Source organism: Rattus norvegicus, chromosome 4 (assembly GCF_021556685.1).
Source record: "Rattus norvegicus strain SHRSP/BbbUtx chromosome 4, alternate assembly SHRSP_T2T, whole genome shotgun sequence".
In the NCBI taxonomy this organism is placed as follows: domain Eukaryota; kingdom Metazoa; phylum Chordata; class Mammalia; order Rodentia; family Muridae; genus Rattus; species Rattus norvegicus.
This window is the reverse complement of record NC_141537.1, coordinates 146,284,305-146,312,103: the sequence shown is the minus strand read 5'-3', so window position 1 is coordinate 146,312,103 and position 27,799 is coordinate 146,284,305. Positions and strand designations below refer to the sequence as shown.

At 39.2% G+C, this 27,799-nt stretch overlaps 1 long non-coding RNA gene and 1 pseudogene across 1 annotated transcript in view; one reads left to right on the top strand and one right to left on the bottom strand.

Annotated features, from left to right (window-relative positions):
- Positions 1-27,799, top strand: part of LOC134486832 (uncharacterized) — a 247,575-nt gene that overhangs the window by 181,371 nt on the left and 38,405 nt on the right. The gene's annotated exons all lie outside the window — the stretch shown is intronic.
- On the bottom strand, positions 9,956-11,797 carry Eef1a1-ps16 (eukaryotic translation elongation factor 1 alpha 1, pseudogene 16; annotated as a pseudogene).

Below are 27,799 nucleotides of genomic sequence, written 5' to 3'. Positions count from 1 at the left end.
TCAACACAGTGATTATTTGTGTCGATATTATACAAACATCTGATATTTTGTTTCTTATCTACTTTGCTTTAGTTTTTAATTTTAAGGCTTAAGGGCTGAGTGATTATCTCGATTACTGAGTTTTGGCCTGAGCTGTAGATTTCAGTCCTGAGCAGTTCTTTTCCCTCACCCTAAGTTTAGACCTGAAGGACAACTTTTTCAAGTTCCACAGGGATCTCCCTCATCAGGTAAGGCTATGATAGATCCACGTCAATCTCTGAACCAATCACAAAAGCTTCAAGAAACATAAGTGCTCTGAGTAGGCTCTGAGGCTGAGAGTGGGGTCAGCCCTTTGCTAACTTCTGAGGATATTGTGGAGAAGGATTTTGGTTTCCTAGAAACAGGACAGGAAGTGGGGATTCTTTTCAGTTGGTTGGGTTGGAGAGGGAGGGCTATGCTTGGACGAAGGGGGGTGAAGCGGTGGAGAAATTCTAAGCAAGAGTGTGATTTCATGAAAAGACCAGCTTCAGCGTGGTTCAGCTTCAGTGAGATAAGGTGTCTGGTCCAGTTATGCAGCCCTTGTGCTGGGCGTGATTGGGTGAGCTCTGCTGGTCATGGAGGGGCGGATCTGCTTGGATGAGGAAATTTATGGAGAATGGGACATCTGTGTGAATTATGTAAACTGATATAGTAGTTCCGGATGTCTGTATGGATTAACAAGGGCTATGGCTAGCTTAATCCAAGTTACCCTTGAAAGGACAATGATCAGAAACACATGTTCTTCATTTAACAAGTCTCTTCTGTAGTTCTCAGCAGAGCAAAGAGAATTGTATGTGCATTAAATATATTCAAATAGAAAGTCTAAATGCATGTATATGAACATGTTTTAAACTGAATAATGGCCAGCAGAAGGGGTATCCTGGATAGTCTTCTTCCTGCTTGGCTTGTGAATGAAAGCTTTTAATACAACTGAAGGCATCATTGCTAACCTGAGCTCACCTCTTTGCTTTTAGGCAACCCATCGGAGTCACAGAACATTGTCACATCCTGCTGATGACACAGGCACAAACCAAGAAGTAGCTCAACCAGAGAAAAATAGGATGAGGGAATGGCTTTATGCTTTGAAAATTCATTAGGGTAGATGTCATGGCATTAGAGCTTTTGTGTACTAAGAAATTTCTCTGATGTGGTGAGCTGAAGTTGAGGGGAGGAAATGGTACCTGCTGAGAGCATGTGCCAGGCCAGGGAGTCTGTATCAATGCTCTTCTGTCAGCCAGGAGTGGGGGGTGGGGTGCCACCTTTTTATTATCTGTAATTGAATGCCTACAGAGACAGTAATTACAAATACCAGACAGGCCTCACAGGCTCATCTGTCTTTGCTTATCATCAGACAAGGAGTATTGATCATGATGAGTGCCTCCCTTTTTCTTGGATAGGGATGGGGAAATTGGATTAACAAGGCTTGATGTGGGCAATGTAACATATGCTTGTAGGGGAAGTAGTTTAAAAAATGAGGCATACTTGCCTTCCTGGGCCTTTCAGGCTATCAAAGCTCTTGGCTACTTTGTTTTAGGGAGTATTTTTTTTTTTTTACTTTCTTTTGTTGTTTTGTTTTAGAACCAATGGAATCTTAAGGATACAAGGTACACCAAGTATTTCTCTCCTACCCACTTTTCTTCAGATGCTTTCAAAATAATGGTCTTTCTGGGACCCAACCCCTGATTCTGGACAGTGCTAACTAAAAAAGAAGAGCCAAACATTGAACGGGGCTTTTGCTGTCTGGACTGTGTAATAATAACCATAGGGATAGTGAAGAAAGACTCTTCTCTCTAAAAGTCCAACTAATTAGTGAGAAAGAAAGTTGTTCTCAGACACAGTTGCGTAACAACATCATTGATTAGGGGTGGGAGCTGCGTTGGCAACACGTATGGGAGCCGTTCTGGAGGTTCTGATTTAGTAGAATGATTACCAGAGAACTGGAGACTCACCTCCGTCCTTGCTTGAGAACACTTTCCCCATCACACCTTCCCAAAGAGTTAGGCAAATGACATGGGGGAGGGGGAAAGCTTTTGAGCGAAGTAGAAGTAGCATAGAGGGCCAAGGTGATCACGTCTGCAGAGTTGATCCACTGAGCCTCGTACCTGACATAGGTATGAATAATGTGTCCTGCCTCAAATGACAGGAGCCTTGGTTTGAATTCTGCTTTTTGCACCTTCTTGGACCATCCAAGGAAGAAATTACTAACCACATCTAGTTACTGCTATTTTTTAAAAAAAATGTTTTAAAACTTAAAAAAAAATCTCTATTTTTTCTTTTATCTGTATGACTGTTTTACTTGACTTTATGTGTATGGACAATGCGTGTGCAATGCCCATGGAGGCCAGGGATGGCATAGTATCTCCTGGAGCTAGAGTTTGGATGGCTGTGAACTATATACGGGTGCTGGGAACTGCACCTGAGATCTTTATGAAAGCAATGAATACTATTAACTCCTGAATATCTCTGCAGCTCCAATATTGTCTTTAAATATAATTATCCTATATTAATTAATAATTTCATACTTGCATGTAATATAATTAGATTCCTTCACTCCTTCTCTTAACTCCTTCCAGATACAAATCCATTCTTACTTTTCCTCCTAACTTCATCTCCTCTTTTCCTCCCACCCTTTTAGTAGCCCATGGAGTCCAATTTCTGTTAGTCATAAATAAGTTCACAGGTATGAGGCCATTCGCTGGAGCATAGTGGTAAACCTACCAGGGCCTATACCCTTAACAAAAACTGATTCTCTCCCATAGCCCATCAATTGTTGATGTATTCTTAGTTAGGGATTAGGGATTAAATCAGTAAAGGGGTGTTCTATGTTGGCCTCAGACTTAAGATAGGTATTAGAGATATAGGAGAGGATTAATTAAAATCATTTTAATGTATTACACTGTAACTTTCATGAGCTCTGGACCAGGAAAGAGAAGTTGTTTTGTTTGTTTGTTTGGGTTTTGCTATAGCCAGTTTATTCTTAGCTTGTGGGTATGTAAGACCCCAAAGCTGTTCTTCTGGTTCATTTGTCACTAAACAATGAGAAACAATTTGAGGATGGCTTGATAAAATGTTAATGTTTGAAAGTTTTAAATAAGTCTTCAGAATCCTCTTTTTCCCCCTTTGACTAGCTTCTCCATACCACACCAGCCCTGGGTACCAGTTAGAGAGCATGCACTGTAAAACCGAGTCCCTGAGTGACACTGCCATAGCTGGTAAAGGGACCAGCACACATGGAAAAAAATTGGCTTACAGCTTCCCTTATTGAGAAATGTTAATGAACTAGATCTAAGTGGCAATCACTGGTGATTGCTTATGTCTAAAAGGTAGCTACATAGCATATGACACCCAATAGACAACAGACCACCTGTAGGGAATTTTGGTGAAGAGATTGATCTGGACTCAGTTAAACCATATGGGACTATCAGTTTATGGAAAACACAAAGGGCAAAAAGACTGTCAGACAGCATCCTTGTGGGGACCACACAGCAGAAGACTTACTGTGGTTTAATCCTCACAATAGAGGAGTCCATTGTTAGAAAGGAAAGGACATGGATTCTCCAAGCATCCATTGTTGCATAGAAAGGGACATGGATTCTCTCAGCATCGTGCTTGTTGACAACATTGAACTGGTCAATAGCTGCGGTTACTTGTTGTTTGACTTGTTTGTCTCTGTCCTATTAGACTGTTAACTCCATGGAGCCCTTGTCTTTCTTCAGAACTGTTACCTCTCTAGGGCCTAGAAAATTTCTATGTGCACAACAGAAAACTTTACACAATAGGTATCTCCTGAGTTAATGACAAATAAAACCCTAGCTCCGTGGCTCTCAACCTTCCTAATGCTGTGACCCTTAAGTACAGCTCCTCAGGTTGTAGTGACCTCCAACCATAAGGTCATATTTGTTGCTATTTCTTAACTGTAATTTTGCTACTGTTATAAATCACAATGTAAATATCTGTTTTCAGATGGTCTTAGGTGACCTCTGTGAAAGGGTAGTTTGAGCCCAAGGTGTTGTGACACACAGGTTGAGAACTGTGGTTTTAGAACGGTCTAATATTTGCAAATATTTCCATCTACTTATATCTTATTGCTTCATAGGGCCCTGAAAGGTCAGTGGTTTTCTTTTTACTTAAAAATTTAAAAGTTAGCATGCACATAGAACTACATTTTCATCATAATATTTTCAAATAAAGGTTTTATTCTCCTTTCTCTCCCCCACCCCTAAACCTGCTCTTTGTACCCTATTCATCCCTCAAATAGTCTGCTTCACTGTTCTTCATCACATCTTTTCCTCTCTCCTTTCTCATTTCTTCCATTTCCCATTTCTGGTTTCATATTATAGGCCTGTATCTAAATATGACAGGGAACATACCACCTGCATATGAATCTAGAATATCTTGCTTAATGCACTCTGCAATGCTATATATTTCCTGCAGATTGTATTTTCCTAATGTTTTTTATATGTACTCACAGATAGATAAAAGTAGATATAGATGGATGGATGGGAAAGTTTCCTCATAAGTCATCTATTGATGGACATCTAGTATGGTGGTTTGAATAAAAATGGATTCCATAGGCTCATGTATTTGCATGCCTAGTCACCAGGGAGTAGAACTACTTGTAAGGATTATAAAAATTAAGAGGTATGGCCTTGTTAGAAGAAGTGTGTACCTCAGGTGGGCTTTGAGATTTCAAAAGATACCAGAACCTGGTATCTTTCTTTCTGTCTGTTGTTCTCAGCTACTTCTCAAGCATCTTCTCTTATGTGGCATCTTTCCTACCATTCACGGTAATGGACTAAACCTCGGAAACTGTAAGCAAGATCCCAGTTAAATGTTTTCTTTAATAAGAATTGTACTGGTCATGGTGTCTTTTCACAGCAATACAACAACGATTAACACACCTAGGCTGTTTGATATTTTTAATCATAATGTAATATTTGACCTTTATTGTGAAGTAGGTTGCATGACTTCTCTGAGATCCCATTCTTGTGGCAAGCCAGCATAAGAATGACCAAATTAACTTTCTCTGATTCCAAGTCTGAAGATCTTTTCTGTGTGAAGTGTTTTGCAGAGGTGTCTGAAGCCCTAAAAGTAATTGTTTAATCTGTTCAACATACACTGGTGATTCTGGCAATAAAGAGGGCTCATCGTTCCTCTTCTCTCTTGTGAAGAGCAACTCTGGTCCTCCTCATATAGGTGAATGAAAATTGTGTGTGAAAAATGAGAAGGTTTCAATTGGGTTGGTCTGCTATCCCCAAAGTACTCTTGAGCTTTTTATGTCTCATTGGAATTGACAGCTTGCTTCCATCAGTATTCTAACATGCTCAGGATTTTACATCCTATAGCGTTACCCTCACTCTTCTCCATCTTCCTCCTATCATCGTCATCTGGATCATTGTCATCTTTGTCAATTGTCATCTTCATCCCCACCTCCATTATCTCCTTGTCATTATCCTTACTGTAATCTCTGTGTCTCTCTGCTATATTGATCATCTCAGTCTCTCCCATCACTATTTTCTCCATTCTAACCATCTCTACCCTGTTATCCCTGTCATATGCACTCTATCCTCTTTATCATCTCCATCATGTCATCTCGATCTCTGTTATCTCTGCTACCTCCTCTTTATCGCTAACATTCCTTTCGCCTTCATCTCTGACACATCTCTCCATCATGTTTATCATCCCCAGCTCTTTCTCTACTCTTTCAATAATCTCAATCCACATCCCAATTTCTCCATCCATTCTTCATCTCAGGCCCTTCATCAGATTTTATCACATTGTTTTCTGTCCCTCTTTATAGAAAAACTTAATAATTGTCCAGAAGTGTCTATTTCTATTACCTCCTATATACCAATCCTATACTCCTATCCCATCAATTCTAACTTCATTTCCATATTCCGTGGGTCTTTGGGGAAAATCTATGTGTAGACTGAGTCTCCTGTCTCTGAAACATACTTTACTCTAAAGGTTTGATTCATGGGTAATGGTCTAAATATAAGAACTCTCTATTCATTCATAATTTCTGAGAGTCTCCAAGCACTCCACAACCCCTTAGAATTCCTATGACTGCAACATTATGACAATTCATTCATAAGAGTTGTATTACAAATCTCAAGACAGAGCTGTTGTGGTTGCAGAAGTCCAAATAATAGAAAAAGACAAATAGTAGTGTTACACAAAGTAGCATAGTGGATGCTCCACCTGTCCTTCAAGACCTAAAGACTCAAACCCTAGCTATTGTGAGCCCTGCTGGCCAACAACCTTTGATTATTAACCCTCTCCAAGAACTGACTATGCTTGGAGCCAGCTCTCTCACTGTCATATCTGTTTCCCACAGCACTCCTTTCACACTTATTGGTCTGAAACTTCAACATGAAGAACCATCCCCCTGCAGTCCTGGAAACATTGTCTGAGACTTTAGCTGACACTGAAGCAGCATAGCTATTTCCTCTGCCCTGTTGTTTCCTCTATGTTCATTACTTAGGCAATGGTTGCAAAGAACTTAGTACTCATCACAGAGCCTGCTTCTGGGAGAACTTAACCTGACACTGTTGGCTATGAAGAGACCCTCTAATAAAAGAACTCATGGTTTTGTTGCAGAAAGGGATGTGTATGCAGCCATGAGTGCTACAAATGCTAATGGATGCTCAAGTTGTTGAGGGAGTTATGGACTCAACTGCTGCATTCCAATGGGAATAACAACTCCAGCTAGGAAATAAGCAAAGTGGAAAACAAATAAGCAAAGTGATTCTGCTCTTTTCATCCCTTCTCTAGAGGAGGAAACCTGAGCCCTGTCCAAAATCACAGTAGAGATAAGAATTAAGGGACATTTTACCTCAACAGGATGGGAAAGATGCTCCAAGTTTCTCTTATTCATTTCTCATTTCTTTTTCACATCTTTTTCTTTTTCTTTAATCACCATCCCCCGCCCCGTCCTTTACACTTGCATAATGACTGGATTCTCATATCAAATAATGGATAGGCTCACAACAACTGCCGGGGAGACATTACCCATTCTATAATGGAGTTAAAGGGCAAATCTCAAGTTGTGGGTTTTAGGAAATCAATAGCCAAGTTGCTTCCAGACTTGCTGAAGCAGGTTTTACATTTATAATGTGAAAAACAGCAGGTTCAAAGAAAGAAGAGAGTTCATCTAAGTGTAGCTGGATTCCACCGTTAAACCTTTAATTAACCTGATGGCTTCAAGGAAAGAAAATCAATGGAGGCTTCTTACTTGTAGGAGAGAATAAATTAATATTTTATACATAAATGTTTGTCCTTTAAAAAATTAGTGTGGAGTTTCTTTTGTGAGTTCCCATGGCTAATTTTCTTCTAAGATTGTAAAATTGCATACTTTCTCAGGCAAAAATTGAAAATGTGCTAAGCGTATGTGGAAATTTTCAAAAGAATTCAGAATAAATATGTACGTGTGAGTGTATTTCTGTCCATACATATACACATCCATAGGCAGATATATGCATCAATCTAGCCTTCCACCCATTCATCCATAAATTATCTATCTTTATCATCTATCTATCTATCTATCTATCTATCTATCTATCTATCTATCTATCACCTATCTATCTATCAAACTACCAATCAGTCATCTATCTTCTCCTTCTCCTTCTTCTTTTGCCCCTTCTCCTTCTCTTCCTCCTCCTTTTTTATCACCATCATCTATTTTATTACTTCACAAGAAAATACCCAATGATTTATTTAAAAACTTTCATGTGTGTGGACTGAAGTAAAGAATGTGACAGCCTTTTTACCTGGACATAATTAGGTTCAGATTTATTCTATTGAGAGATGAGGATTTTTTCTGAATAGTTTATTTCATTGGGTACTACATATACAGTGAAATAGTATATGAAGTATTCTGGAAGAACACAAAGGAAATGCTTCCTTCTTTCTTGCTTATTTAACTCATACTTACCTGATGCTCAGTTAGTTGTGAATGCCATAGCATATTCAGCATCCATGGAGCAAACAAGTCTTTTATATTGTACAAGTTGTAAGTAAGCAGCATGGAGGTAACCCTACTGACGCCACAGCCACCTTATGAGCCTTCCCTTTCCCTCTGTACTTAGTACTAGAGACTGGATAAGGACTGTCTGTCTTAATGGAAGGCAGAATATGCAGTTTTCTTTTGTACTTTCCTTAGATCCAGCTTTATGACTGTAGCAGTTAGTGTGAAGAAAGAATTTCTGACTGGCTTTGAATTGTGTGGGGTTTGGTTTTAAGAACTAAGATTTGTTCTGTCTTGACTGTACATGCATTTGGAGAATTTAATGTTTACAGCATCGCTGAAAACTTTGGTGGTTCGGCACTAAGACTGGCTTCCAGGCGTGATTCCCAGGGTTCTGAAGACATTACAGAGTATTTTGAAGAGTCAAAGAGAAGAGCCAGTCATTCAGCAGGGCTTTGTCTCTGATATGAATCTTCTGGAGAGGCTGTAAAAAAGTCAATAACCTGATAAACATGAAAAATTATTCATATTTGTTTCAAAGGTTTGAGGTTCATTATCAAGGTGTTGAGGGATCTAGGGTCTGGTGAGGGCTTACACCTTGCTCATAACTGATGACTTCTTGTGTCTTCATATGATAGATGAGATGAAAAGACTCTTTTCAAGCTATGCTGTCATAACCTGATCACTTTATAAAGGCTTTAATATATCAGTACCATCATCATTTATATATCAATATCATCAATGGGATGAAGCAAGATTTTGGCACAAAAATTTTGGGTGGTGCAGGTATTCAGATTACAAAATTCTTCAATAGTTAATGGAAAAAAGAGATAAATGAGAACATTTCAATATTAATGATTTTTGTTCCAAAAGAAAATGAAGCAGGAAAATATGTGGTCCAGTTGGCTATAATTCTACCACTGTCTTTTTGAGACAGGTTCTCATGTAGTCTAGACTGATGACCTTGAACATCTGGTCCTTGTGTCTCCAATTAAATGCTTGCAGTAGACAACTACCTGAGTAATAGCTTCTGATAGGTTATTTGTTACCTAAATGTAAATCTTACAGTGACAGCATATGGAAGGTGCCTCTGGCCTGCTCAAAATTACTGAAGCATTTTAGCATAGCATGTTTGTCTCTAAAGTCATATATGATGACACCTAACCTTAGTTTAAGGTTGTCCTTTAGGAACGAAGTCAAGATAGAATCCTCATGAATGGGATGACTGCCTTTTCTCAAAGAGATTTTATGCAGCTCTTTCATCTCCTAGTCGTCAGGATTGTGTGAAATCAATTTCAATATTTAGGAGAGACTCAGTATATGGGACAGTTTTTATACAAGTTAGATATGACTAAGACAGTTTCTAAGAGAGATCTATAGTTGGTATGGTGTTGCATACCTGAAATCCCACCTCTTGGTGAGCTAAAGCAGGAGAGTTTTGAGGGCACGGCCAGCTCTGGGATACATATGTGGCACTGAATCAGTAAATATATAGAGCAGAATTAATATATATGTTAAGGTACAAATAATGAGTAGAATTAACCCAGGAAAAGGAAAAGGAGAATGGAGAAGAAGAGGCATGTATCAAGTGTATGGAGTAGAGGGAACACTATTTAGAATGCTTCTTGCCAATGTGTTCTGACAGACCTTTGCAGACCTTCTCAGGAACTTTCTGAAATAAATGTTTATACTTGTCTCTGATGTAAATTTATTTGGGGAGATAGAGATTTTGTGATGTCTCAAAAGATGGTCTCAAAAAAGGGTAACGATTCCTCCTGGAGCTAGACTTATGTTCTCTTTTTGATGAAAGTTTATCTTTTTTCTCATTAAACTTGTTTTAATGGGTCTCAAAATTCTGTGACAGATTTTTGATCAAGTTGTTTCCATTAAAAAGTACTGATTTTGAAAACTAATAACTTAAAACTGCCACACACACACACACACACACACACACACACACACACACACACACACACACACAAATAATGGTCCACAAAACCTTCTTTCCTTCTGAAGGTTTTACAATGCATTGTTATCATTAACCAGTCTTTTACTATTAAACTTAAATGGCCAATTGAGTCAAACAGTTCTGAGACCATTCTTCCCCCACTGATTAAGACTGGGGTGGCAGGTGTTAGGGATAATATTCATTTAGCTTTCTGAGCTTTCTGGGCAGACTTGGTGACTTTGCCAGTTCCTGCAGCCTTCTTGTCCACAGCTTTAATGACACTCACAGCAACTGCCTGCCTCATGTCACAAACAGCAAAACGACCAAGTGGAGGATAGTCAGAGAAGCTCTCAGCACACATGGGCTTGCCAGGGGCCATATCAACAATGGCAGCATCACCAGACCTCAAGAATTTGGGGTCATCTTCCAGATTCTTACCAGAACGACTATCTATCTATCTATCATCTATCTATCTATCTATCTATCTATCTATCTATCTATCTATCTATCTATCTATCTATCATCTATCTATCTATCTATCTATCTATCTATCTATCTATCTATCTATCTATCTATCTTTTCTTTAAGCTCGGTATGTGGGCTGTGTGACAATTCAGAACAGGAGCATAGCCAGCACTAATTTGGCCTGGATAGTTTGGGATAATCACCTGAGCAGTGAGGCCAGCTGCTTCCATCCTGGGTAATTTTTGCTGTCATCAGCAACATTGCCATGTCTAACATCTTTGACAGACACGTTCTTTATATCGAAGCCCACACTGTCCCCAGGAAAGCTTCACTCAAAGCTTCATGGTGCATTTCAACAGACTTGACAACTTCAGTTTAGACTTATGTTCTTAACCATTGAGCCATCTAAATTCTAGAACCTCTAACTCTTCCTTCCTGTCCTAATTTGCCCTTCTATTGATTTCATAAAAACACTTGCTCAAACTGACTTGAGGAGGAAATGAGATATTTGACTGAAGGTTAAAGTCTGCTATCTAAGAAAACCTTGGAAAGAGCTCAAAGCAGGAATATGGAGGCAGAAACTAAAGCAGGGACCATGGAGGAATGCTACTTATTGGATTAATTCTCCTGGATTTCTCAGCCCATTTTCATATCATCCAGATCACCTACCAAGGAGTGATACCATGTACAGTGGACTGGACCCTTGCACATCATTAATCAAGGGGATGCCCCACAGACACCGCTAGAGGCTAGTCTAATAGAGGCTTTCTCAACTGACGTTCTATCTTCCCAGCTGACTTTGGTGTATGTCAAGTTGACAAAATTAACCCAATCTTCTATTTTATTAATAGACTCCTGTATTAAATAATTTTTTATTAAAATAAGTTTTCTTATACCCTGTATTTTTAGTTGAGCACATGGTCACTGATAATAATAATGTGTGTGCCTGCCTGCATACCTTCACACTAAATAAATAAATTTCTGTTGGTAATTAGAAGAGGAATACATTGGTGTGCCCATCACTATTCAGTTCAATTTCTCTAAAATAAATGTTATTTGGCACATTTTTACTGATTCACTTGCGACCTGCATACCACAGTTGGAGAGGTGTGTATTAATATCTTTCAAGTTTATCAGCATTTCCAATGGTATCACTTTGCATGTTGTTGTGATTTTTTGTGTGGTTATACCATTGCTAAGCCATGGATATATGAGACAACTTCAAAAAGCTGAGCTAAATTAGAATTTGTGCTAAAAGGAGACATTTTGGAGTTTGATGGTCTGAGAAAACATGTGATCCAGTTAGTTTGGGGATCCATAGGTAAAGCAGACAGAGGGGGAATTTAGAAGACACTTAGAAGGATCTCTCACTGGTTACGACACCTTCGCTTATGCTCCATTTTTGTTTTCCCTCATGGTGTTTATGCTCCTATTTGGGAAATCACCATCCACAGATTCTAATGTCCAGGAAATCCATTCTGGGAGTGTATTGTTTTAAGTGGAGGCCTAAGCATCTCTAAAATTTGAGTCCTCACTCGGGAGCTCTCCAGAACTCAGATAATTAGTGTGAGCCAAGGACTGGCTGTATTTTCATATTGCTATACTTGAGTGTTTTTTCCTCTTACTCAGTTCTCACTTGATGGATTGACTTGCTTCAACTCTGACAGGACTACTCAGGCTCCTTGGCAAGGATGAAGCTGTGCCTCTGTCTAGCACATAGTTTGGGTAGCAAAGCAGACTTGGCGTGCCATTCCACTGCAACTTGTAAACAATAATTAAGTGAACTGATGCCTCCTAATTCTGCTGTTTCACTTCCTTCTTTCAAAAATACATAAAAGAGTTTTATCTCTGAGTAATGAATGACAAGAATCCCAGCTCTCTGCATTTAAACCAAATGAGCTCAATGAAGCTGTACAGTTCCCGCAATTGTCATTTTACTGTTTTGCATATATGCACAATAGAAGGAGAAAACAAGGAGGCTAGGGATTCTTGTGTATGCTGAAATCAGGGTGCTCAGAAAGGGATGTTTGGGGACCTCTGGATGACAGGATCTTTGAAGCCCAGTACCAGTTTACAAGGCCTTTGACTGGTTCTAAGACTGCTCCTTGCCCCAACAGTGAAGTGCTCATGTGACTAGGCATTATTATCTCTGTCATAAGAGGCGGGTGATAGCTTGTAGATGCAAGGTGTACAGCCAGTGATATGTTCAAAGGCACAGTCGGGAGCTGGCAGTGAGGTACTTCTGAGACTAGTACTGACTCTGTTGAGCCACTAGGGGATGCCTCTGTGCAAACTGAACAAAGTCTGGCAGCTCAGTTTGAAAATCTGATTTCTGTACATTGAAGTTTCCTTTCCAATTGGAATGATTCCAAGGATATGCTCTTTCAAGAAAATAGTGGCTATTAGAACAAAAAATAAAGATGTGCAAGAATATAAACAGCTTTAGTGGCAGTATTTAAGGGCAGCACACTAAATATCTATCTTTGTTATTATCACACCTCATATTCAATGGGATTTGTGGTAATTCAGAAATGTTATGTCTGGGGAGAAAATTCAGTTCTGTTTTTATATTTGCCTTGATTGTCATAGAAATATGGGAGTCTCTTTTAATAACTCATGGCCAGGATAGCACATTTACATGCCCTGTTTGCTGTTGTTTCTTGCCGAAGGTGTAGGAAGCAGAAATGATGTACACATCACAGACGGGGCTGGAGAAGCCTTGGAGAGTAATGACTTTTTTTATTCTAATGAAAAAACAAAAAGGAAGCAGATAGAGCAATTTATACTGTCTTTTAATACTCATGGTGACTTGAACTTGCCACATGTGGCCATTCCTGAGGCCAGTATTGAGAAGCTGAAGTCTTCTCTTGTCTGGTTAATAGTAATAAGACATACTGGGTGGAATTACCCATCAAAGGAGGCTGACTCAGGCAAGGTTTAAGAGACAAGGAAGGCTAGGAAAGATTCATTGAGGTGACCCAAGTTTCTCAGGACATAAACATAACAACTGTGTACTGGTTAATGTTTTGTTGACCCGACACAATCTATGGTCATCTTGGAAGAAGGAACCTCAATTGAGAAAATGTGTCAATTTGATTGGCTTGTAGGCAAGCCAGTGGGGCATTGTTTTGGTTAATAGTTGTTTGTTGGCCAGGCTACTGTGGATGGTGCTATGCTTGGGTATGTGGGTCTGAGCTGTATGAAAAAATCAGGCTGAGCAAGCCATGGAAAGAAAGCCAGTAAGCACTATTCCTTTGTGACTTCCACTTCCATTCCTGGCTCCAGGTTCTGGAGTCTACCTAGAGTTCCTGATGTCACTTGCCTCAGTGATAGAGCGTGGCCTGAGAGTTATCAGATAAAGTAAACCCTTTCCTCCCCAAGCTGGTTTTGGTTAATGTTTTGTCACAGCAACAGAGAAACTAACAAAAAACAATTCTATGAAATAAGACGAACCAACTATGTATCAGTTTTAAAAGATGAAAAGAGGGAAATGATTATGCGAAAAGTGGGATGTAAGACCAAGTAAGGAATATGCAATGTGTGGATAATACTTTATGATGAGTTTAATGATAATCGTCACACAGATTCCTTCCCTTTGCTCTGGTATAAACTTCCCCAGTGTTTCCATATGTGCCACTACTACTAAGGGATCTGGGCCAACAACCTCTTTGCTAGAATCTATGGATTCTCTTTTCTACTTATGGCATTGTCAACAGCGAAGATAACTAACCAATTACCCATCTCTCTGTGGCTTTACAGGTGGGACAAGGGCCTGCTATTGATTTTGTTTGGGAAACCATAAAGATCTGTCAGCTGATTCCTTGAAGGGGAGAGGGTCCTAATTCTCAGGGGAGGCTGATTTGACATCCTTTTTCCTGGTGAGGCCAGAAGATTCATTGGTTCAAAGTTATTTTTGCTAAAAATGATGTCAATAATACCTGATGCTTATTTGAGCAAAAGTGGATGGTGATAAAACAAGATCCTAATGAATTTTAGGGTAGCATTGTTTATCATCAGTAATTGTCAACTGAAGAAGAATCAGTGTAAATAAGGCAAGCAGCAAAATCAGACAGAGACAAATTTGAATGGCGAATGGGCAGCAACTACATAAACTTTGACTTCCAGAGATGCTTCAAAAGTAGGCAGCGAGGAGGAACTGTTGACTTTGATGTCTGTCATGCAGGCATTTCTTTAGTTGACTGGTTGACGTTGAGTCTTGGTGAACTTTTCCTAGTGCTTATTTTACTAGGTGTTTATTGTTCTTGTTTCTCTGGTCAGTGGCTAACTTGGGAAAATCCCTGACCAAGACTGCTTCATAATTTCTTCTTTCCCTTTTCAATTATAGTTCTATGACCACTTTATAAACCACCATGGTTCCTAGATATTTGGCCATGTTCACTTTTTTTAAATTATGTTTTTTTCTTCACATTTGAATTTGGGAAATATTTATTGACCACTTGAAAATTGCAGGTCCTTCTCGGAGGCATGCTCAGCATGTAGATGAACACAACAAAGGCCTGCCTGCCTACCTGCTTGCCTGCTTCTCTGCTTGCCTGCTTTGTTTCTTTGCTCCTTTCTTTTCTTTTTAATAACATCTCAGATATTCTTTGACCCTTAAAGTTTACATCTCTATGCTTCTATTACATGCCTCTTATTTCTCATAGAAATCTACTCAACTCTGAATTAATGCTCAGAACATGAACAGGTATAATGGAACTTGATGAAGTTACTTTACTTCTGTGTTTTAGATTTGAGTCGCTGCTTTGCCCCCGTAGATCATGATTTGGCTTACATTCCTTAACTTTCCCATTATCATAAATTTAACTCATCCTCTAATAAAGGGAACACATGTACATCCAGCCCTACCAAGTTAAATTCTACTATGGAAAAAATATGTTGTGGAAAGTTCATATTCTTGCTGTAACACCACATTCTTCATGTATGAAGGCAGTAGGCTAGAGATACAGACTCATTAAATTTAAAGAATAATTTTTCTGTCTGTGTTTTTAGTATGTTCTTACGTGTAGTAATTTCATAGACTTGATTCTCTGTGAATCAAGCAATTGATTTTGATTGCAAGCAATACATTTGAGAAATGGCCAGAAATCTAAACTATACTTGAGGTTCCATGGATGTGATAAAAAATAAACAAATGAACAAAAAACAACCCCTCCCCCAAATTCCCCTCTCACAAAGCTTCAGTTGACTGGCCCATTGACTCATAATGTTTAAGGCAATCTTCTAAATTTTCTGTTTTGGTCTTCCCCTTAGATAAGGGGATATTGGAAATGAAATGTGTGTGTGTGCACACACACATGCATGGGTGTGGTGGGTGTATGTTAGCTCATGTATGTGAGAATACATATTCTGAACAGCATAATAACATTATTTACACATTATTTTACTCCCCCTTTTATATTCCTATTGGGCTTCAAAGAACTTCGTTGATGTCTCAATACAATTTTCCTTAAGTCTGACTGCCTAGCACCTCAGAAAGATTCATGAAGTATTAGAGATGACCTTACCTTTCCTGAATATCACTGAGAAACGTAGAAATAATAGTCTTTACTTTAGCAAGTACTAATTATATTATGGAGTCCTGTAATTCATCATTTAAATGGGGATATGTTTACCAAATAATCATTTCAGAACAAAAGGGTTAAACAAACTTTCTTCAATGTAACATTTCCCCCACTTTGATATTTAATGAAACACTTAACCTGTTCTTCCTACTGACTTTTTTAGAACAGGGATGTGTATCCATTTTTTGCTGAGCCTTTTTTGTGCCATACTTATCTCATTTAATCCTTCCTCATCTCCATGTTATAAATGAGTCAACCAAGGCTAGATAAATTTAGTAACTTTCCCAAAATTATATCTGTAGATTAAGAGTTTTGGTCCTAGATTTAGAGTACTGAGGTCTAAATCTCAAATATAAAGTGGTGAAAATATTTGAAAAGTATCACAAGCATCCCGTAGACACTATATTTGTGTGATTTGGCCATTCATAAGTGACTTCAATAAGAGGTGCATACCAATATGTGGTTCTTTGCAGGAATGAATGATAGGTGCTAGACAGGAAAGCTGACCTGTGCCTAGGGAAATTTAGCAAAGACAGTCTAGACCTACATTCAGTGATCACAAGTAAACAAGCAGTAAGGTGTAAGTGTATGGATGCTTGAGTTTAAGAAAATTTTTATTTTCACCAATGAGTCATTACTAAGTGTGGCCAATGGACACCCTTCATAAAGAAACTATCATCAACCAGATACAATAAGGGAGTTAGTGAGTATTTCCTAGGGAAAAGTCAGGTGGGTGTATATTCCCTTACTAAAAAGTTTATGATCTGTATATTTTAGTAATAACAGGTAGAAATGGGATCATATTTTACACTCCAGACTTGGCTGCTTTGCACTGCATCTAGTAAAGCTTTGTGACATCTAGTGGGACATGGGACCTAATCTCAAAACAAACCAAACTCATAACCTTGTTTACTTTCTCAGCATCCCCAAAGCCCTGCTTTTTCATTTCTTGGTATATTTGATTTTACTTTGAATGAACAGAGTTTGGTCATCATATACTGTTGCGTTGAGTTATATAGGTGGTTGTGAGCTCCCATGTGGGTTTTTAGAATTGAGCTTCAGTCCTCTACAAGAGACATGAGTCTTCTTGGCCTCTGATTCATCTCCCCAGCCTATATAACATGCTGAAAGGCAACATTTTAGAAACAAAGGGTAGATAGGTAGTTGTTAAGGGTAAAAGGTGTAAGTGCCAGGGCTTTGGAATGGGGAGTTGAAGATGTGACGGGTAAAATAAGATTCCTCACAGTAGTATATATCTTTGATCCCAGCATTTGGGAGTCAGAACCAGGCAGATCTTTGCAAGTTTATTGGCCCATTTTGTGAGTTTGAGGCCAACTGAGACTATATAGTGAGGACCTATCTCAGAGATAGAGCCATGTTGGGAAGGAGAAGAGGGAGAGACGGAAAAGAGGAGAGAGGAAGAGGGAGAAGGAGAGAGAGAGAGAGAGAGAGAGAGAGAGAGAGAGAGAGAGAGAGAGAGAGAGAGAGAGAGAGAATATGAGTGGGCACACAGCACACAGTCAGAAGACAGAAAGACATGCCTTCTGATCTTTCACTCTCTTCTTTTTATTCAGTCCAGGACAGTGGTCCATAGGCTGCTGTTACTGTCTTCATTCAAGATGGATCTTTCTCGCTCAGTTAAACATCTCTGAGATCTCCCTAACAGTCAAGTACTGATATTCTAAATCCTATCAATTTGACAATCAAGATTAACCACCTCAGAAATTTTCTTGATGTAATAGAAATAACCTTGGACATGGATTTATAATAAAAGGCTAGATGCCTTGGGCAGATCACTTACTCTACTTGTACACTTTAGTTTCTCAGATATCCATTGCATAAATCAGTTCTACAGGGACTGTGTGAGGGTAGTGACCATGGTGAGTACAGAATGTCTTTGTTAACTTTGGGGCATCTTCCTCAACAAATAAATGTCTTCCTATGGGTACACAGTCTCATGCCTCAGTACTACTCTATTGTATGCATCATTCCTGAAATATCACACACACACACACACACACACACACACACACACACACACACTACACTCATTAATAAATGATTTGATTACTTATCTGGTACAATAAGTGGCTACATTTAGGTTTTTCAAAAGAGCATAAGGCCAATACCCATCTGCTTTTGTTTCCCTCTTGTGACACTGGCATATGCGAGGGAACATTTGAGCTTGAAGAAAATTAAAAGAATCCATCACGCTTCTCCCTTTTGGCTGGAAAAGTTTCTCTGCTCCAATTATTCATGGTGCTGCAATGAAGCTTCCTAAGAGACCCCCATCACAGCAAACGTATGGTGCTCATTTCCACACATAACAGATTATTTGTTCACACACATCCCAGCTGCTGTACTTCTCTTGGAGCTTTTAAACATCCAAGCATTTGTATTGTTACACATTCTTGCTTCATAGGATAACTTTCACCAAGCAATAGAAACACCATAAGTTTTTGTTCTGATGTGGATGAGGCCATATCGAAAGTCATCATGCGGAGATGGAATCCCTTGTCTTGTTGTCTATAGTCTTTTTCTTCACATGGTAGCATCAGGATTCCATTCTCACACTTTGCTCATCTCTCCCTTACCCATATCTACCTTCTGCAAAATATGTCTTTGCTCTCTGTGCTTCTGTCTTCTTTGGGAATCTCACCTACTCCTTTCTGAGAATGACTCTCACCTTTACATATTAAGAGCTCCTCTTTTCTCTAGGTGTTCATCATGCATCCTTGATTCTCCCAGACATTGCTGTTTATTTATCCTGTCCTTACAATAAGTGCAATACCAAGGACCTTATGTTATATACAACACGGTTATTTTCCCATCTTCCAAATTAGCTTTCATCTTTAAGATTTATTTTCATGTGTGTGTGTGTGTGTGTGTGTGTGTGTGTGTGTGTGTGTGTGTGTTGTGGAGCAAGATCATCACCTCTTCCTTTCCTTTGAACTATTCACAACTATTCCCAGATTTGTTTGTTATTTATATATTGAGTGTTGTACTTATAGGTATGTATGTACACCATATATATGCTTAGTTCCCATAGAACTTAGTTCCCCTACGCTTAGTTCTAGGATCCTCTAGAACTGGCATTATAGATGGCTGTTGGCTACTCTGTGGGTACTAGGAACTGAACTTGAGTCCTCTGGAAGAGTAGCAAGTACTTTTTCTTAGTCAGTGGGTTATCTCTCCTGCTCCCATCAACTTATCTTTCTGATCTGTATTTGATTTCATGTGAGTTTCCAATGGATAAAGATAGTAGAAAGCTCTCTGATGAGCACCTGGTTCTCAGCTCTCCAACAGGCCTTTAATCTTCATAGGAACCATCTCTCATCTTTTATGCTTACCATCTTCAAGAGGACAGACCACAGTACACCTTTGTACAGTGCTTTTAATGGTTATTTAATGTAACTTTCCAATAGTTGGCCATCCATGGTGACCCACCCTCACATACATTTTTCTTTACAACTTGTATGAATACTCTCTTGCCCTTTTCCATTGTGTATTTGGAAGTCATTTAACCTAGTTAACAAGCAATGAAAGTAAAAGGAATAAAATGGTTTCCCTGAATCACCTTTCCAATGTTCTCCTCACCCCTTTCCTGGTGAGGAGCTCCGGCTGTTCTTTTCCTTCTACACTGGTTCTAGAGACAGTACTGTATGAACCAGCAAAGCCTCTAGAAATATAATTTACTCTTCACTCTTCAAAGATGCTCTTCTCCTTTCTGAACACGAAGGCAAGGCATCTTAGGTCACAGTCAGATCTAGCCCTGTAGGTTAGCAGGCATTTCTAAGCTTGTATGAAACTAGGCTGTGGAGAAGCTGCTTCAATAGGTTCTGCCCATGATCTTATGTGTTCGCAGTCTAGATGAGAGGCTGTCTGAAGAGAGTAGATCCATTCCCCATCCTGGCTTGTTTGCAATGTGGCTACTCTCAGGAGGGGAGCCTGTGGCTTCCTGTCATATAGGCCTCTCCTTGGGATGTTTATAGCATGTCTATTATTCCACAGAACAGCTAGCTCAAGCATGAGACCCATTGAAATGAAACTTTGGAGCTTTTTAGGACTTGGTTTCTGAAGTAACACCATGATCTGAGATATTTTCTTTGTTAATGGTGAGTCCGTAGGGCTGGGGAGAATCACTACACATGAGGATCTGAGTTCAGATTCCAACAAACCACATCGAAAGCTAGGTGGGACAGAAGTTCTGGTAATCACAGATCTTCGAGGCAAAGGGGCAGGTGACTCCATGGGTTCGTTGGCAAGCCAGCCCAGCTGAATCAGTGACTCTAGATTGTCTGTGTCAGAAAGTTATATGGAGAACTAAGGAAGACATCCATCAGGTATGCTGCAAGGTATCATATGTCTCTTGGACAGACTGAAGAGATGAATGCCATCTTTGTGCCGGACTTCCTCACCTCATCTTACTAAGAGAACTTGTGCCTTCCTGTGTCTTTGGTGTGCTTCTTTCATGTCATTGAGATATGGAGGTGAAAGTAACAGCATAGGTTTGACACAAACAAGATTCAAACAAAAAGCAACCAACCAACCAACCAACCAACCAACCAACCAACCAACCAACCAACCAAAACAACAACAATGACAACAACAAAAACCCAGGACAAATTGCAGGAGGCCACCTCTGCTGGTGTTTCTGAACAAAGACGAGCTAAAGAGATTAATCTTTAAGTCCTAGCTCACAGTCATCCAAACTAGAATCAAGCAGGGGTTAGAGAACGCCATATTCAGAGGCTGGTAAACAGTGCCTGGCAAGTGGCAGGAATCAATGAGCATTTAGTCAATAAATGAAGGGCTGTGGTGGAGCACTCTCCCTGGGGTTCCTGTGGAAGAAGTTACTGAAGAGTTGTTGTCCCAAATAGAATCTTCTTGTTTATAGAAACTAGCAATGACCTGAATTAGAGGATGCTGGGCAGCCTCCATTTTCTACATATACTGTATGATTTGCTGATTTCCCTGTAAAGAGTCTTATTGGTGATTAAAAGTTTTGAATTTAATTTTGCATTTGATCAAAAAATGAAGATAGCTCATAAAAATATTTTGTTGCTGTTATTGCTATTGGGGTTTTTGTGTATTCTGTTTATATATATGTATATATGTATTCTGTTTATATATATGTATATATGTATATATATTTCATTTAAATAGGATTGTATTCAGCACAGGATTGCCTAGAACTCTAGAACTTTCTATGTAGCCAGGGATGGCCTTGCCTTCCTTATCCTCATATCTTATCTAGAGTGCTAGGAAGGCAGACATGTTTCACTGTGTCTGGCTTTGGGTAGTCATTGTTTTGATTTGGATTTTTGCTAACATTCTCTTTTATTTTAAACCAGCTTTTAATAACTCAAACCCAGGTTCTTATGAAGGAACACAAGTTTCTCACAATGCCCTCTCTCTCATTTATTTCCTGTAGGTTTTATTTTTCCCATATGTCAGAGGTCAGTGCAGTATTAAGGAGAGTGGAGAGTAGGGCTATGGGATTAAGCAAAGAATAAAAGTTTACCTTCCTCAATAGGAACCTGTGTGTAGAATCTCTCTTTCTTCATTCACTCTTTCTGAAGAGAGCTGATCCAGCCTGAGGGATGGTACAATGCAAGACCCCTGAGAATATGAGTGATGTCAGCCCTTTGCATTGAAAGTAAGCCTTTCTCCCGTGTGGATTCACACTTGGAATTAATCACTGTGAAAATATAGTATACAAACAACATTGAACTTTTCCTTCCAGCTTGTAAAGAGTGGCATTGTGTATCGGTGTGTAGAGATGCCTTGGCAGGCGAACTTCACACACATTTCTTCCTTCTGCGACGCACACCCTACTGCCTTTCATAAAGAATGTGTCTTGCTTTTACCAACTACTCTGCAGCACTTCTCCAGTGTTCACAGATTTCTCCTGGGCTGTGTTGATCTGGCATTCTGAACAGTGTTACTTACGCTGAGCTCGAATAGGCTGTGACGAATACGTACAGACCCTGCCTCCTGAAGACCAAGTGTTGTAAATGTGCAGTGCAGAGGTTTCGGCAGTGACCAGAGCAACTCACAGACAGCTCCTTAACGGAGGAGCTTCACAGAAGCCTACGGGCTGCACAGACAGAACATTTTACAGTCATAAATATTCATAATGTTACTTATTATCTTCTTAAGAACAGTTCATCTATGAAAAGATGGAATTACTTCCAAATGGACAAAGAGTACATAGAAGTTATCCAATGACTGTTTTAAATAGTGAGAGTTTTTGTTATTGTTTTGGTTTGGCTGAACAGTACCTATTTAACATTCCCATGCATCAAAACAAAATAAAATGTGTGGAAATATTAGTAAGAGGATATTTACATAAGACAAAAGGTAGGATTTTCAGAAATCAGGTTGTTAGTTTAGAGAAGGTCTATTTTCTTTAAAAAATTTTAATGCAGTACTTTTATTCATATTTCACCCTTCCCAACACCTCTCTGATTCTCACCTTTACAACACACCTAATTTCTTCTTCTTCCTCTTCTCTTCTTCTTCTCCTCCTTCTTCTTCTCCTTCTCCTTCTTCTTCTTCTTCTTCTTCTTCTTCTTCTTCTTCTTCTTCTTCTTCTTCTTCTTCTTCTTCTTCTTCTTCTTCTTCTTCTTCTCCTCCTCCTCCTCCTCCTCCTCCTCCTCCTCCTCCTTCTTCTTCTTCATATTCTTCGTATTCTTCCTCTTCCTCCTTCCTCTCTCTCTCTCTCTCTCTCTCTCTCTCTCTCTCTCTCTCTCTCTCTCAACAATGCCCCTCCAAAATGAAAATCAAAGCAAAAAGTCATTTTCCACTTTGAAGCTTGAGCACAATCCTCCATACTTTGGTGAGGAACCACTGCTACACTTCTCGTTTTTAACTCATGCAATTTAATATTCATTGGGTTCAAATTAGCTCATGCCAATCATCATATCCTGTTCCCTGAATTATAGTAATCATTATTCAGTAAACAGATCACCCATGTTGAGTTTGTGGGCAAAAATCTAAGGCTTATCTTTGACCAATATAGAAAGCTAGGAACTATCTAAAGTCTGAACCTGTGGCAATTACTTCAGAAGCAGAAGGATTGATGGCATGTACAAAAGAAATCGCAGAGCCCAGAGACAAAGGCAATAGAGGGTTTTGTTTGGAGGTCACGATGCCACTGTTTGATATAAAATTTAAACATTCTGTTAGCTCCAGAGCCTCCTAGATTAAGCTACAAGACATTTATGATTTCCTTACAAACCATTTTGTTTTCGGTAGCTGCTAAATCAAGACTTCTAACTGATCCAGACACCACAGAAGGAGTGTCAGTGGGACCTACATTTTGAGGGGAGAACTCCATTGGACTTTTTTGATTTGAATGAACTGGCATTCCTAAGTCCTTTTTGTTTTGTTTTTCTCTTTGGCTGTTCTTGTTTGTTTTGGTTCATTGTTGAATACTGAACTCAACACCTTGTAACAATAGATGTAAAAAGCACATCTCTCATGTCAAAGGGGATATGTGACCATGGCTAAGGAACACAGATTTATGTTACCTTAAATTCCTTGCTTCATTGTGAAGGCAGTTCCGTGAAGTACTTAAAATAATAGGATAATAAAAGTCATAAATCAAGGCACTTTTTGAATATATTGTAGAAACATTAGGTAGGAAGGTTAAACCAAAGCTGCGAACCTGTTTGGGTCCTCAGATGCTCACTGACAGTGTTCTTTGATGGGAAGCCAGTGCTCTGCTTATAGTTTCCAAATGGTTTACTCAACTGTCACAAAGTTGTCAGGTCAGACAAAGAACAGAACGATAAAAGACTATGATAGGAGCTAACGATGTCACAACACAACTTAGTTCTGGTGTTCCAGCATTTCAACCTCTCCATAATCATTGAGGTTAAAATCCATGGATTAACCTTACAGAAGGGCCTATAGAAGATACAAGGCTCTTTAGGAGCTCTCATCCTCAGAACATTCTAGGTAACTGTAAGTTCCTCTCTCCTGAGCTACAGTTCTACGTCTGCACTCTACTTCCCAAACCCCAAACTTCTTTTTCATGCAACAATTTCTACTGACTTCTAAGTCTTCTGTCTTACTGAATATTTAGTTAGAGTTTGAGGCTTTCTTAGTTCTTTTGATATATTTAGTCTCTTTTAGTGTGGTGTGTGTGTGTGTGTGTGTGTGTGTGTGTGTGTGTGTATGTATGTATGTATGTATGTCGATTAGAGGCCAACTTCAGGTGCCTCCCTTAATTATCCCCCATGTTATTTTTTCAGATGGGGATCTCAGTGCATCAATACAGCTAGGCTGGTTAGCCCATAAGCTTCAGATTACCCCTTTCCATCTGCCTTATCGAACACTAATCGCTACAGATGTGCCCTGTTATTCTTGGCTTTTATGTAAGTGATGGGATTTGAACCCAGTTTCCCATGCTTGTACAACAGCCATTTCATCCACTGAACACTCTCTAAGACACTATTTTAACTTCTTGTTTTCTTTAAAATGTAAATTCTGATTATTGATTACTGAAGATAATGTATGAACATATGCGCGCGCGCGTGTGTGTGTGTGTGTGTGTGTGTGTGTGTGTGTGTGTGTGTGTGTGTATGTACATTTTCAGGGTGGAAATATTCTTCTTTAAGCCTCAGGTACAAGCACAATTTACCCATAACTGTGACTACCATGTTGTTTCTTTATCTTCTACTTTCCATAGCCAAGTTGCATTGCCAAATTTAATAATCGGCTTTGGGATACTGTTATAAATCTTCTTTAATATCCTTCTTTATTGTAATAAATTTTTATCTCATAGTTTCACGTTTCTTCCCCTCTAGGGCTAATGAGGCTTCATAGGTATTTAAAATGATTTATCTGCTTGATTAGTTTATTATCTACCACTCTTATTTTCTGACCCTCCCCATTCCAAGAGCTGTAGCTACTTGTAAATATTAAGTCCTTTGTATCAGGTTCACACAGTATTATGACACTGGAGTGTAAATATTTGAGTGACTGGAGGCCATTTAAACTTTTATTTAACAAGCCTTTCTCACCATTAAAAACTATATAATTATCATCATCTTCATTGTTAACATCACTGTTATCACCTTTATCATAATCCTTATCCTTAAGCAATCACCATCATCCCTATGGTCCCTACCACCACCACCATCATCATCATCACCATTATCACCATCATCATCACCATCATCATACCATCAATAGCATCCCTTTTACCATTGCCACCACCATCATCATCAGCATCATGCCATCATAACCAACACATCAGCATTATCACTATCATCTCTTCCACCATCACCACCATCATCACTATCCTCATGATTTTGTCCATCATTATTACCATCACCACTATTATTGCCATCCCACCATGTTAATTATCACCATCATTACTATCATCACTATTTTTCTCACTAATGCCCATCACCATCATCACCAGAATTCCTATTACCACCAGCACTATGTCTTCATTATTACCATCATCCCATTTTACAATGAAAAATCAGACTCATTGGGTAGCTGTCTCCTCTGAGTTATTCTCTCATAGTGTATACACACAGCCTGTGAATGGGCCTGACTATGCCTAGGTGTGCTGTGTTTCCCTCCTTTTTAACCCTATACAAATCAGGACTCTCATAAAGACAATAAAGAACTATTATGATAGTTCAGCATGTAAAAATGATTGCTATCAAGTCCGATGGCCTGAATTTAATCCTCAGAAGCCACATGGTAGTAAAAAGGAACAAATTCCTGCAAGTTGTTCTCTGTCCTCCTCTTGCTTGCCATGAAAACACACACACATACACACACACACACACACACAATTTTCTTTTTGTAATTTTACTAGAATAAAAATTTAAAGAAAAATAAAGACAAGAAGGCCATTCTTCTATGCTTTGAAAAGTGTTTACAAAAGAAAATTCAGACTATTTCTATGAAGCAGGGGCCCTGTTTAAATATTTTCTTTCATCTTTTGTCTTTCTCTTCTTCCTCCTTTTACTGTAAGAAAAATTTCCTCTCATATCATCTATACCTGACATCTTTCTGATTTTTTTTCTCAGCTGTTTGTTAGCTCCATGTCCCTGGCATTTTCCCAAGATGTGGAACTTTCCACCAACTAGAAAACTTCATTTTAGTGAGGAAGATAACAGTCGGGTGACCCTCACCACCATTGCAGTTCAATAGACCTGCTTAGCTGGTTTATAGGTATGCCACTCAGTTTAGTGTAGATCTTATTAGCTCTGTTCTCTCACTGCTTTCCTTCTGCATCTCATGCCTTGTTATGACCACAAATTCAACCCAATCCCTTTGTCCTGGACCCTGGCACTTTGAGAGTTTCACATCTTCACACTTGGTCATTTGCCATCTGTCATTTCCTGGAATGTCTATCCTGCTTGTTTCCCCTTTCTCTTCCCTTTACTAAGAACAGATGATCTGATAGTTGCTCTCTCAGTCCCATTGCTTCCAACTGCTTACTCCTATAATTCAACCCTATAGAGCTACAAGGCTCAGTGTCAGAGACCATGTATTGTTCATTCCCTACTCAGAGACTCTCAATGACTATCATTGCCACAGACCAATAATCTAAAACCAAAGGCTGAGTTTCAAGGTCTATGGCTTTGAAAAAAACTCTTTGCAAGATTACAATTATTTTTATGCTATTTTTGTGAATGTCTATGTGGTGTGTATGGATACACATATGCATGCCTACATGCATACAAACATGTGTGTGCTGATATGTGTGTATGTGTGCATTTCTGTACATGATTGTGCAGATCCAAAATTAACTTCTGTTCTTCTCAGTAGCTCTCCACTTTGTTTAGAAGTAGGGGGTCTCTTAATAATCTAGTTAGTCCTTGTTTCTGTCTCCTGGAATTTTATACAAGATTACCACCTATGTCCTAATGCTATGTGGATTCTGGGGACACAAATACTCACCCTATTGCTTGTGCATTGAGTTTTTACCCATTGAGTCACCTCTCAGCTCCAGATCCTACTTAGATTTTAAAGCTTATTGCAGATATAGAATGTTCTCAAAATGTTCTTTCTAGTAGAGGCCAGTTGAAGCCAATTTACTTCTTTGTCCTGATGACAGTTATCTTGTTTGGCCTTTTAAAGTCCCATGTATGCATTTTCTACTGTTGTTTCTTATCAAGTTTCAAGTGCATCTGAGCCTCTCACGAAGAGTATTGGGATGCACCTTGTCTTCTCTTCACACTTGCCACGCCTGCTTGAGGTAAAGGAGGGAATGATTGGTTGGAGCTGTGAAGATGCACGGTGCGTCCATCTCTTACCTGTATTTCCCTGACTGCCCATTCAAGTGGGAAGCAGGGTATTTCCGAGAACGTAGCTCATTTTGCTTTAGGGCTATTGATTATTCCAGTTCTGCCAACAGGGCTGACATATCATTCTCCAAGAGGCAGGTTATAATCTCATCTATAGTCCGTGCTCAGTGGTAGTAGATAAGACAAGTCCTCCGAGCATAGGCATACACCTCTGATCTTTTAGCTCAGTGATTCTGACAGTGAAAATTATTCTGCTTTATGGTGCACATATCAGAGGAGGAAAGTATCCCCCTTAGCTTCTGCTAGTATGGAAGCATAAATTCCCAAGATGCACTTGAAACAAATTATGTGGCTAAATTCTCTTCACAGATCTTTGCTTGCTCTTGCCACATTCACGGAGCTTTGAGAGGAAAGGGGAGAAGAGGAGGAGGACAGAGGGAAGAAAGAAAAGAAGAAACTGAGGATATACCAACAGGAGGGAAAGTGAGACTTGTTTCCTCCCGTGCCTGGTACTTGGAACGGAGACTGGCAAGCTTTC